Consider the following 13,544-nt stretch of genomic DNA (forward strand, 5'->3'; position numbering starts at 1 on the left):
ATGCTGCTTGGCCTGCTGTGTTCATCCAGCCCTGCACCTTGTTGTCTCGGATTCTCCAGCATCTGCAGTTCCTACTATCACTGTTTTAGAAGGATTGAGAGGGTATAAGAGCAGTAGGAGTTTACTTCAGAGGGAAATCAGGAGGGCAACAAGGGAAATGAGATAGCTATCGTAAATAGGGTTAAGGAGAATCCAAAGGATTCTTACAAATACCCATTAAGGATAAAAGAGAAACGAGGGAGAGAATAGGATCCTTAAAGATCAGCAAGATTGCCTTTTTGTGGAACTGCAGCAGACGGATGAAATACAAATCAAGTACTTTGCATCAGCTCAGCAGGTCTGGCAGCAGGTCTGTGAAGAAAACATCAGAGTTAACGTTTTGGGTCCGGTGACCCTTCCTCAGAACTGATGGTGGCTGGGAAAACCTCGGTTTATATATAGAAAATAGGGAGGGGGATGGGGTAGGGAGTAAACAACAGGATAAAGGATAGACCCTGAAGAGAGTGAAAAGCAGTTGGATACACAAAGGAGTTGATAATGATCTGGCTGGGAGGATGAGTAGCTGTGAGTGGGGACTGTTTGTGACTAACAATAGGTAGTGTGTAATGGCAGGCTGTGTGATAACAAGACCTGGTACGTGGGATAGGGGGCTTGGACATAGGAGAGTTTAGGCCCTAAAATTATTGAACTTGATATTGAGTCCAGAGGGCTGTAGGGTCCCCAAGCGGAAAACAAAGTGTTGGTCTTCCAGCTTGCATTGGACTAAACTAGTCCCAAATAAAAAAATGAAAGAACTGCAGATGCTGTAAATCGGGAACAAAAACAAAGCTGCTGGAAAAGCTCAGCAGGTCTGGCGGCATCTGTGAAGGGAAAAAACAGAGTTAACGTTTCGGATCCGGTGACCCTTCCTCAGAACTCCTGTGTATGTAAACTAGTCCCACCTGCCTGCGCTTGGCCCATTCCCCTCCAAACACTTCTTATTCATGTACTTATCTAAATATCTTTTAAACATTGCAACTGTAGCTGCATCCGCCACTTCCTCAAACATACACAAACAACTCTCTGTCTAAAAAAGTTGCCCCTCATGTCATTTTTAAATCCTTCTCCTCTCGTCTTAAAAATATGATTTGATGGTTCCCAGTTAGATGATGGTGAGGGGGTGGGTGTCATGTAAAGTGTGAAGGGTGGTTAGTTCACAACTTCCTGCCTACTATCAACCCGATCCCATAACCTAACAGCTGCACAAAGCAATAGCCTGGCCACCAGTATTTAAAAAATATCGTGGGGCTGGGGTACATCCTGTGAAGATTGACGTGTGAGTTGGGTTTCTTGCCGATTGAGAATACTACACCTCAATATGCTGTTCCCTTTTATTCTTTCCTGGATGGTGTCGCTGTCTTGGCTCCCCAGTCCCTCCCTGTTCTAAACCCAGGACTTAACTGGGTCCAGGTATAATGACTGTCTTCATCTCAAGCCCACTTGCAATCCCAGCAGCACTGGTCAGTTCTGGCACTGGTAAAGCTGCTGGCTAATTTATTAACTCTCCAGGACATTACTTCCTCACATTGAAGGGCAGAAGTCTGAGCCTCACCTCCTCAACTTGGAGCACATTATAGCTGCAGGGTCGCCTTGTTGAATGTCAGTCAGTGTAACATTACATTTTCTTTTAGAGGTTATGAGAAGAATGCAATTTTCAGCCTTTAGACATCTAAAAGTAACTTTACAAAATTTCACATCAAAGCTAAACTCACATCTTGGCGAGTTCATGGCAAACTCTGGAGATGGATGTAAAAATATGAAAACAATGAGCACTTGTTTAGAAATAGTCTGTCTGGCAAGGAATGGGGAAGAGAGAATTACTCAGTAATGTGAATAGGGTGTTGGGACCATTATAGTTGCAAACTTGCACAAATTACTTAGATTCAGAAATTCCCAAAGTTGCAGAGGATGCAGATTGTTAGTGATTTGGAGGAAACTGTTCAGGCTGACCAGGAAACTTTGCATCTCACTGTCTGCCACAGTCATAATGGAGAGATTTACAGATTGATTACTGGACTATTTGGCTACATTGTGAGACACACTTTTCATTGCTGTTAAGGCCTGAGGTGTGAATTGAACCCAGAATTCTGGCCCAGAGGTAGGGTCATTATCACTGTGCCGTACCATCAGCACAACGAACATAAGTAACACACAAAGGAGCCATTTAGCATTGGAGGTAATGTAGGGAAAAATCATGAGATGAACCCATTGCCAAAGACCAGAATTGTGAAGTAATATCTAGAGAGAGAAGAACTGTTCTGGAGAAGAGATATGTTAAAGATGGTCTAATAGGGGCTTATAAGATGGTGAGGGAGTGAAAATGGTAAACTCATGCCTGAAACTGTAATGGATTTCTAACTCAAACTATCATTCAAGTTTAACAGACAGAAGCTTTGAATACATCTAAACTACTACAGGACATGAGAACGTGGGGATGAGTGATGTGGAAGTTATTTAAAAATGAAAAGCTAACACTACTATTATTTTTGGCTTCCTCCAGTCCTGCAGGTTCAGATAGTCTTCTGCCTGAAAATCAAGATTGGAGGTCAAAAACACCTTCTCCTATCTCACTTGTAGTTGTTATTTGTGATGACCAGTCCCTGTTATGCAGACATAAGATTAGCGCTGTTCTCTACACACCTCATGACCCCAACAAATTACAGGACAAACACAAAAGGCTTGGGAATGCAGCTACAGAAGACTTTGTTCCTTTGTGGTACCTTTAAATGGAGAACAGCAAGTGCACCCAGTGTCAAGACTCAAGAATTTCACCTGTCTCTTGTCTATGTATTACTTGGTGTGAAGGTGTTAAATACTCCACTGCACAGCTTTCTACATTTTCTAACTGTCAGTTCCTTTGTGAAACTGTCTTTACAGTTTTGCTTGGAGTTCTCAGATTGTAATTAATGGTATGATGATAATTGTTGCCTTCAACATAGGATTTAGTCCAAAACCTTATTAGCCAAGAGTCATTATCTCTGGATTTGTAAGGAACATGATTATCTTCACGAACACCTGTCTGAATAATTTATGGTTATCTCTAGGTTCATCTGCTTCCTGATTTATTACTTCTACATGTCATTTCTTAAAAATCGTCTCTGGCATGTGGCCTGACTGACTAAGTTAGCACTAATTGCCAGTCCCTAAATACCCTTGAGACTGTGGTGATCTGGTTTATTGAATGCAGTCCATATGATGCATTCATACTTGCAGCAATGTTCAGCAAAGGGTTCCAGGATTTTGTACCAATGACAGTGAAGGAACAGCAACGCAGTTCCAAATCAGAGAAGTGTGTGAATTGGAGAGAAATTTGCAAGTGGTGGTGTTTCTATGCCTTTGCTGCCCTTGCTATAGGTGGCAGAGATTGTGGTGTTATAAAGTGTTTTGCTTTGGAAGGATGATTATGGGGTTCCTTCAGTGTATCTTCTAGATAGTATACACTGCTTTGACTATGCTCCAATGATGGAGGGGGATTCATGTGTAAGGTGGTGAATTATGACAGTTAAGTGGTTTTCATTTGACTTGAATGATCCTAAGCTTATGAAATGTGATTGGAACTACACTTATCCAGGCAAGTTGAAAGTATTTCATGAAGCTCCTGACTTTTGCCTTGGATTTGGTGTCTTCTGACATTCTCCTCCATGTTTGAAATATTCAGATAATGAGCCTCAGTTTTTCAGGCTGAAAGACAAAGTGTCGTAAGTGTTAGATTGGAAGGTACAATCAAGAACATTTCTTAATATGTGTAGTAGAAAAATAACAGTACAGTTCAGAAGTTAATTTGCTATGGCAGAAGAGCAGAGAAGTTGGAGTAATTGGATGGCTCTACCAAGGACCTGGCATGGATACCATTGGTCAAATGGTATCAAATCAATATGATTCAGTAATAAAATGTTATTGCACAAGTTAAGAACTCATGGTGTTCAGACTGGTGTATTGGTTTGGATAGAGGATTGGGAAACTGCAGAATAGTGAGTTGAAATGAATCAGTTCTTTGAGAGTTGGCAAACTGTAGTTTCAGGAATTTATAATGGATCAGTTCGAATCAATGATGTAGACTTATGATCCATATTTAATTACTTAAATGAAGAGACCGACTGTATTGTAGCCAAATTTGCTGATGACACAATGATGAGTGACAGAGCCACTTATAAGGGGGGTACAAAGTCTGCAAAGAGATATAGATAGGTGGAATAAGTGGGCAAAATTTTGGTAGTTGGAGTATCATGTCGAAAAATATGAGGTTTTCTGCTTGGCAGGAAGAATGGAAAAGCAAAATATTATTTAAATGCAGAATGTCTGCAGGATACTGAGGGTGTTCTTGCACATGAATAACAAAACATTAACATGCAAGTACAAGAAGTAGTTTGGAAGGGAATTGCAAAGTTGGCCTTCATTGCGAGGAGTTGGAATTTGGAAGGAGAGAAGCCTTGCTATAACTGGACAGGGCATTGGTGAGATCACATCAGTGTCCAGTTTTTGTTTTCACACTGGAACTGGTTTAGGGGAAGTTCACTAGGCTGATTCCTGTCATGAAAGATTGTTTTATGAGGAATGATTTTGAAGGTGCGGCCTATCTCGTCACTGTTTAGAGGAATGAAAAGCGATCTTATTGAAATATGGAAGATTCTGAGGGGTTTGACAGGGCAGATGAAGAGAAGATGTTTCTCTAATGGGAGAGTCATGAATTAGAGGGATAGTTGGAAAATAAAGAGTCCTCCGTTTAACTCGGAAATAATGAGTAATTTCTTCTTTGAGGTTTATTGGTGTTGGAATTCACTTTCCCAGAGAGCGGGGTCATTGAATGTATTCAGTGCTGAGCTACACAGGATTATAGCTTGTTAGATACCTTGATAACAGACCTACACACTAATGTTTTGCTTCCTACCTTACCAAATAGTCAATTAAGCTAGGCATCAGGAAAACATGACATGAAAATCAGAGCAGGCACCTGGCACATTTGGCAAGTGCTTGCTCTGAAGGACCGCCATGTTGGGTATGATCAAATACCACTGCAGAATACGCTGTATGGGCAAGAGATGCACACACGCCACGTCCATGGATATTGGTATCCAGCATTTGCTAATCTCTCGTGACCATCTCCAATACGCTGGCTGTACATTCTTGAAGCACAATTTTGAATTGCAAGTCACACAGGTAACTGGCATTGGGTGGATGCAGCAGGGACATGTTGCATGCACGGACAAGATTCCAGCTCACAGATTGGACCAGGTTGCACTCAGGGTTGCTCAGTTGCTCTTGTTGCTTGCTCACTTAATACCTACCCTAATTATGCACCGTCCAAACCTTGTCTTGTCTTGCCAATTAGTCATACAGGCAGAACCCCCCCTTTCTGGTCAGCAGTCCTGAGTCAACAGGGTTCTAGACAGCAGTGTGCTACATCAGTCTCACACCTGCACTATGCACCATCAGCTGATGTGACAAACACAGTGCCCATGTAGCAAGCAAGCAACTATGTCTGAAAGTCACAGTCCTCACAAATATCCATGCAGATAACCCCACCAGTCAAGGGGTCCAAGCTCTAAGTCCAAGCTCTTCTTGTATCACTCCAGGGATTAACCGTGGTTAGGAATCTGAGTCAGGGTGATCTCGATGAGAGGGTCCATGCCTTTGCACTTTGTGCTAAGTCCTGAGACTCTGGAATGGCCAGTCCAGTATGCCAGGTTCCCCTTTCCCCTGTTGCCATGCCTTAGGTCTTTGGAGTGCAGATGTTTGTGTTGCTCCAGCACACTCTGAGAGTGCTGGGCCTGGCCCTCCATGGCAGCTACTAACCTGTCCATGAAGGCAGGCAGACAATCACATGATTTGCTACACTACTGCAGCTTCTGGGCAATGCGGGCCATTGTGTTCCATGTCCTGTCTGCTGTTTTGTTCCTCCCTGCACATGTGTCCTCGACAAGGTGCTGCACAAGAGGCTACTGCATAAGATAAGGATGCATGGCGTTAAGGGTAAAGTATTAGCATGGATAGAGGATTGGTTGACTAACAGGAAGCAAAGAGTGGGGATAAATGAGTGCTATTCTAGCTGGCAGTCAGTGACTAGTGGTGTGCCTCAGGGATCGGTGTTGAGACCGCAATTATTTACAATTTATATAGATGATTTGGAATTGGGGACCACGTGTCGGGTATCAAAGTTTGCAGATGACACTAAGATGAGTGGCAGAGCAAAGTGTGCAGAGGACTGTGAAACTTTGCAGAGAAACATAGATACATTAAGTGAGTGGGCAAAGGTCTGGCAGATGGAATACAGTGTAAATAAATGTGAAGTCATACATTTTGGTAGGAGTAATGGTAAAAAGGATTATTACTTGAATGGTAAAAAGTTGCAGCATGCTGCTATGCAGAGGGACCTGGGTGTCCTTGTGCATGAATCACAGAAGGTAGGTCTGCAGGTACAACAAGTAATTAGGAAGGCAAATGGAATTCTGTCCTTCATTGCTAACGGGATTGAGATTAAAAGCAGAGAGGTTATGTTGCAGCTGTACAAGGTGCTGGTGAGGCCACACCTGGAGTACTATGTGCAGTTTTGGTCTCCTTACTTGAGAAAGGGTGTACTGGCACTGGAGGGGGTGCAAAGGAGGTTCACTAGGTTGATTCCGGAGTTGAGGGGGTTGGTTTATGAGGAGAGACGGAGTAGATTGGGATTATATTCATTGGAATTCAGAAGATTGAGGGGGGATCTTATAGAAACATATAAAATTATGAAGGGAATAGATAAGATAGAAGTATAGAGGATGTTTCCACTGGCAGGTGAAGCTAGGACAAGAGGGCATAGCCTCAAGATTAGAGGGGGCAGATTTAGGACTGAATTGAGAAGGAACTTCTTCACCCAGAGGGTTGTTGTTGACGCTACCTCAGTAAACGTTTTTAAAGATAAGGTAGATATTTTTTTGAACAATAAAGGAATTAAGGGATACGGTGAGAACGCGGGTAAGTGGATCTGAGTCCACAAAAAGATCAGCCATGATCTTATTGAATGGCGGAGCAGGCTCGAAGGGCCGGATGGCCTACTCCTGCTCCTAGTTCTTATGTTCTTATGTTCTTATGTACCTGAAGTCCCTGATAGCCAACACTGCAAGGTCTTCTCCTGCCTGGAGCTGAGCAGGTACTTGGTCTCCAACAGTCCTGCACAGCATTCCTTCCTCGGCCAGCTGTGGAGCTATCTCAATGAGATGGCCAAGATTGTGGTCCCACACTCTCTCACTGAGGTGCTGATGGGGGATACAGGGGCCAGCCTTGCTGATGCTTCCTCTGATGTCTCTATACTCTCATCCTCAGAGGTCCAGGAGGTGACTCCTGGGGGAGCCAGCCATTTCACTGTGGTTGTGTTGGCAGAACGTGTAAGACACAAGGAAGATTAGACATCACAGCCAGTGGTGTGCCGTTAATGAGACTGCTGGCTGGTCTCTGTGAGAGTTACAGTGGTATGAAGAGTGGTACCTACTTGGACATCAAGAGATGGATGTCTTGGCTCCCCTGCACATGCGGTAACGGTCTTCCTTTGCAAGAAATGGGTGAGGAGCCTAATGTCCGACACCGATTCACCCAATAGTTTCTATTAAAGGCAGTCTTTTCCTTGAATGAGAGAAAGAGAGGGACTGAGTGAGATGAAAGTGTATGATATGGTAATTAACCTTGATGCAGGTAGACGAAAGGTGGTGAGGTGTTTTGAGGAAGTGAGGAGGCATTGGAGAGGCAGACAGCATTGGTGGTGTAGGAGGTTATGGGGGTGAGAGCAAGTTGGGGAAAGTATCGCTTGTAACAGTGAAAGTGGCACAGCATGGGCCTTGGTGGGTGCAATGGCAAAGATAGAGTGAGTGTGAGGAAGAAGAGAGAGGGATTTGGCACTTAACTCGGTACAGTAGAAATGGTCATTGACTTGCTAATGACGCTACTGGCCATTTGTCTGCACTATGGAGATGGCACTGACCTGGGGTTGGGGTTTATCTCAGACTGGTTGCCAGGGTTTGAGCTTGTGGCTTTTTTCTGCCAATACTTTGGGAAGAGGACTTCTCATCTTTACTTCATCCCTCAATTGGGACCTCTGTGTTTGTCTCCGAGAACCCCACTGCCAGCTTTGCCTTCTCTGATGTCTTCACATTCTGCCCATCAATGAACACGGTAGCTTCAGAATACCAGTGCTCATCTGGGTGCATAGTGGCCTCTTAAAGAAACCTGGGTGCAAGGAATGTGAGTCTTTCAGCAGGTACCAACTGAGTGGTGAGTTGGACTGGGAACAATGCATGGTAAGATGCCACCAGAATTGGATGTGATGGACTCCACAGGGTCTGAGTAGATAGTTGATGAAGCGAGTTAACAAGGGTCAGCAAGGAAACTTGCTCGACTTCACAGCAGAAATCTCCCAAAACCTCAACACAACTCAGAATTAGCCAAATAAATGTAAGATTCACCCCATAGTGCAGATGATTCCATAATGATGCACTAAATCCAGAAAGTAAAATTTCATGTTGTGACACTGGCTGTAAATTTATAATCCCTTCTGTTACCTGTAGACGAATAGCATTCAGTCACCTATAACTAAAACACTACTCCTTTTTAATGTGGGATGCTATAACAAAGTTCTTAAGTATATCATATATTAGTTTCCACAATTATGGCAGCTTGGATTCAACTAAAATGAAAGATTAATAAATGTAAGGGCTGGGTCTGACAGCACTTAGAATATATTATATTAGAATGAATCAGCTTATTGTAAATGTAACTGAATTTCTTTTTAAGTTGTATTTGAGATTCCAGTCCAAAGGTACAAGTTCAAAATATTTTATAACCCATTTTCTTAAACTATATTTTATTGGAGTTTAATGCATGAGGGAATTTGTATCAATACATATTCCTATTCCCAAATTTGTTAATCGTAGGAACAAAAGCACTGTTGTCATTTTTAGCCTTGATGATTACCATTCAGCAAAGTTTCAACTATGTGGATGACTATTTTTATGTTTCATCCCATCTCTTTGAGATATTTTCCCTTGGTGGCTGGTTTTTGGTTAACCCAATTATAACAGTGTTTGCCTTTTTGTTGTCCTCTGTTTGAGCATTAATAATTCAAGAGGTCAAATGTTGTTTGTCCTATGGTAAGACTAAGATCAAGTTTGTGAGAGTGAAATTCAGTTTCTTAGTGTTGGTAGGTAGAACGATGGCTGATTAACCTGATGCTTTATAGTTTTCTGATTACTTTGCTTATTTGTGTATCACTATATTGCACTAGTAAAAAAAGGTGGAATGCAACATGCAAACTCCATTTTGTTGTGAATAAAGTTCAGCCCAAGAAGTCCATATGCATTCAGCTGCTTTAAAACAGTGGGAAACTCCCATCCTTAACAAATGTTGGCTTGCTCAAAACTTAGAGATTGAAAGCATATTGGCTACTATTCAGAGTTTGCAATACTCTGTGCTGACAAAAATGGGAAAGGTAGTTTTAAATTGATGCAAAAAATCAACACAGTGTCTAATTAAAATAAGTTTTCCAAAGTAATTCCAGTGTAAATTATGACAAAGATTTTTAATTACTAAGTATATTTATTAGTGACTCTTTTTGCACAAAGACACAAATCAATCTTTTGTTGTTTACTTGTATCTCTATGTAGCCTGTTTTGGATCCTACTCACAGCTCAGTTTTCCACTTAGTTTTATATCATCAGCAAACATGCATATGTTACATAGATCCTTGTTGCCAACATCCCCACGCCCCAGCACAAGTTAAACAATGCCATCTTACAAACATTCTATTCCTACTCTGTTTACTGTTCGTGCTCCAAAACACAAAGCATGCTGCAGAAAAATTAGTGTAATGTGGCATCTCACAAAACATAATACTCCACCAACCAACATATCCACTCCATTTACTAAACAGTTCACCCCAGTACAAATGTATTTCAGTTACCAGCAGATTGTCCAATGCCAACTGCCACCTGACCATCGACACAAGGTAACATAAAGATTCTTAGAAGCAAGCTATGAAAGCAGTTTTAGGTCGGTGTGTTCACAACCAAACAAGAACTGATGCTTTGATCACATATTAGAAATAATGGTCACTCCTAACCCTAAGAAAGCAGTATTGTGTGATCCTTTGACTAACCGTTGCTTTCAATTTACCAGCTTGAGCCCTTGGTGTTTGCTGGATAGTAAAAATTTTATTGTAACATATTGCTTCAATCCCATGAACCCAAATTTTGTGTAAACCTATCAGTGATGGTTTGCCAAACACCTTCTCAAAATCCCCATCATCTACCCTGCTAGTTACACCCTGATGTGATGTCAGGCATACGTTCTAATGACTAGCGGTCAGTATCAAACAACCCAACCCTTTGACTGGCCAGTTAATAGAACCACTTGACAAACCAACTTGATATTATCAGTCAGGCTCAGAGTGTCACTCAAGTACGCAAGTTGGAAACTTCCTTATTCTCAAATAGGGTCCTGTTTTTGGTAGACAAAAGTAGTGTCTCAGATTGTCCATTTCTCAGTTTAAAAAGTTTCAGTGGAGATAGCCAATTCTTGCTGCATCCCAATGATAATCCCCTGACCAATCAGAATCAACTTGCCTGGTTTGAATTTAAATAGCTCACAATGACAGTTAACAGTTCCTGCAACCATAGTCCAAGCATAATCCAACCAAACTACACCTTTTCCTCATGTTGTATAAATTGTTTTCTTTCTATGTTGGTTTTCTTGCATTTTGTTCTAATGAGTGTGAGATCGAAAACGTTAAATTCATGTCCCTTTTTAACAACATTTAAGAATGACAGTCCTATAGTAAATAGTCCACAATTGATCCCATCATCCAAACTTTGCTTTCATCAAATGGTAACTTTAAGTGATCATCTCTGGTTGCTTTCCACAAGTTTTGAAGAATTTCTTAAATCTATGATCAGCAGGAAAGCCTGTTCTAATGGGTCTTCTTTTCCTGCCATGCCAGGATGAATCTTCCAGATGACAGCAGCATGCATCTCTTTGACAAGAAATCATCTCCCTCCCTTGTCCATTGCAAATCCAAGAAGCTTCTTTTATCTGTTGACCACACTGAACTTGCCAAGTGTCAGTGATATTCATTCATTTATAGGGAAGCCTGTAATCTGATATCAAAAATGGCTTCCACTCTCCTCTTTCTTCATGGCAATGTGAATCGCAATCTAGGTAGCAATGCTGAGGATATCTACTCAGCTACTAAACTGTAAAAGTAAATGGAAAGCTTACAGCACAGCTGTTTACAGCCTGGAACCTTCAACATATTTTTGGGACTTCGGAAGGCTCAGAGTATACACAGCCAGTATTATCTCCAAGTCTGGATATGCCTCGTCTCAGTAAAACAATCTAGTTTTCTTTGATCTGTAATAATTAAATCACCCAGGTTTACTGACAAGCCTAGTGTATATGAACAACAGTCGCATGACCCTGCCCTTCATTTACCCTAAGAGCTAAATTCCCAAAAGATGATCGTCTTCTGATTTTCATAATTGTAACAACTACTTCAATGTTTCTGTTTGTTATTTCTTAACCAATTCTGCAACATGATTTACTGGGCAAAGGTCTCTCATTTGACTGTCCATAGACCATAGATTATTATTATGAGTAACACACCTTCTTTTCTATCTTGCCTATATTTTCTACAGGTCAAGTACCCAGCACTTTTAGTTCTCAACTCTGTTGAACTTGTAAGCACATCTCAGTAACGGCAATTAGATCAAATCTATGTATCCCTATTTGTGCCATTAATTCATCTAACTGATTATGAATGCTTTTTGTATTCAGATACAACATCCTTAATTTTAACCTTGTACTATTTTACCTGATGTGACCGTCATCACTGTATTTTTAACTGTGAGGACAATTGGATCATAATACTCCTCCTCCTTCATGTTCCTCTTTAGCCAGAGGAGAAGTCCTTAACCTTGGCACCAGATCTTTAGGACTCCCAGTCATGTCTGCAGAGGACATTTTCCATCCACTTGCCTAATTAATCTCTTATTATTACCAGATTCCTTTCTGTTCCCCCTATATGACTCACATCTTGTAACACAGCAGTGTGTTCAATCTTTCCAACCCCTTTATGATAATTGAGATTCCTCCATCTCCTCACATGTTTGAGTTGTAAGCTCATTGTCCTGTCTCTGACATCTAAACTAGTGTCTATTTTGAGGCATGTGACTGCCTCCTAGATCAAGATGTCCAGCTTACTTTCCACCATCCTAATAGATTGCAATGTCCCTACCTCGGATTCAAACTAAACAACTCTGACCCATTTTGTCAAACTTGCTGCAAAAACTTAACCCACGCACCTTCTCCTCCATAGTAACGGGAAACTCATTTACTTCGTACCTAACTTGAGATACTAATCAGTTATCTTTGATCAAAGTACCTTTCATTTAGAAATAAAAGGATAGATTTTCCTTTACTGATAGTTTGCTATCAATGCCACCATTCTAGAACTTCGGAAGATACAGGGTTATTATATATTTATATATTTACAATATATATCTACAAAACAACGTCACTGTCACTGTCCCCAAGTGTGAATAGCTTGTCCCTCCCTCTTAGATTTTGTTCAATTCTTCTTTTGATCTGCAGCAATTAAACCACCCAGGCTTACTGGCACACAGACTCCCAACACATATCACATTACTCCTAAATTTGAATATAGAATCCTTATCTAAAACGCTTATAAACAAATCTTTACAGTTCTAAAACGATCTTGTAAGGCTTACAATTGTAACAGACTCAGCAGTCAGTATGTCAGAATATATTTTATTTATGGTCGAGACACATAGCCATGCCCTGTGATGCTGCTTTTAAAACAGATGAAGATGCCAAGCAAATGGGGGTGATTACAAGACAATGAAAGAATGAAAACAATTAGTCTAGAGGAGCAGAAAATGACAGAAGCAGAATCCTTGTCAGTAATGGCTATTTGTAGCTGAGACCAATCACATTAAACACACAATCACCAAACAGCTGCCTGAATATAATATCTATCTTCTGTGTATTGTTTGTCTTCATGGTAATTCAGGCTTGTTAATTTTGGACTGAGCTGAGGGAACATAGCTCGCCTGGATAATAATAGCTGTGTGAGGCAATTCTTTTGTCCTTTCTCAACAGAAAAAGTTGATGTCTCACCCATTTCAAAACCTAGGCATCAGCATGTTTAATTTTAGTTCTTTACCACTTCCTGCATTTTGTTTCATCTTTTATTTTGATGGAAGTGTAGTTTGTAAAAAAAAAATAGAGCTTCATGCAGCACCAGGCTTTCTGACAGTCTTAGGTTGCCTTTAAATGTGCTTTCAGTGCTTTAACCGTCAATAAAAAATGTCAAGATTATTAACCATCAATTTTTTAAAATCTGAATTCACATTGACGAACAGAAAATACGTAGATTCCAGATAATAAAAACCATTGCAGTCACAGACATGTTATACCTACAAGTTTAGTGTCCTTAAGGAGAGTTAGGTTTAGTATGCTTTTGGAAT

General features: G+C 40.9%; 1 protein-coding gene across 5 annotated transcripts in view; it reads left to right on the plus strand.

Annotated features, from left to right (window-relative positions):
• LOC109932972 (ladinin-1-like) overlaps window positions 1-13,544 on the plus strand; it is a 98,780-nt gene that overhangs the window by 35,715 nt on the left and 49,521 nt on the right. The gene's annotated exons all lie outside the window — the stretch shown is intronic.

This window comes from Rhincodon typus, chromosome 25 (genome assembly GCF_021869965.1).
Source record: "Rhincodon typus isolate 14 chromosome 25, sRhiTyp1.1, whole genome shotgun sequence".
In the NCBI taxonomy this organism is placed as follows: domain Eukaryota; kingdom Metazoa; phylum Chordata; class Chondrichthyes; order Orectolobiformes; family Rhincodontidae; genus Rhincodon; species Rhincodon typus.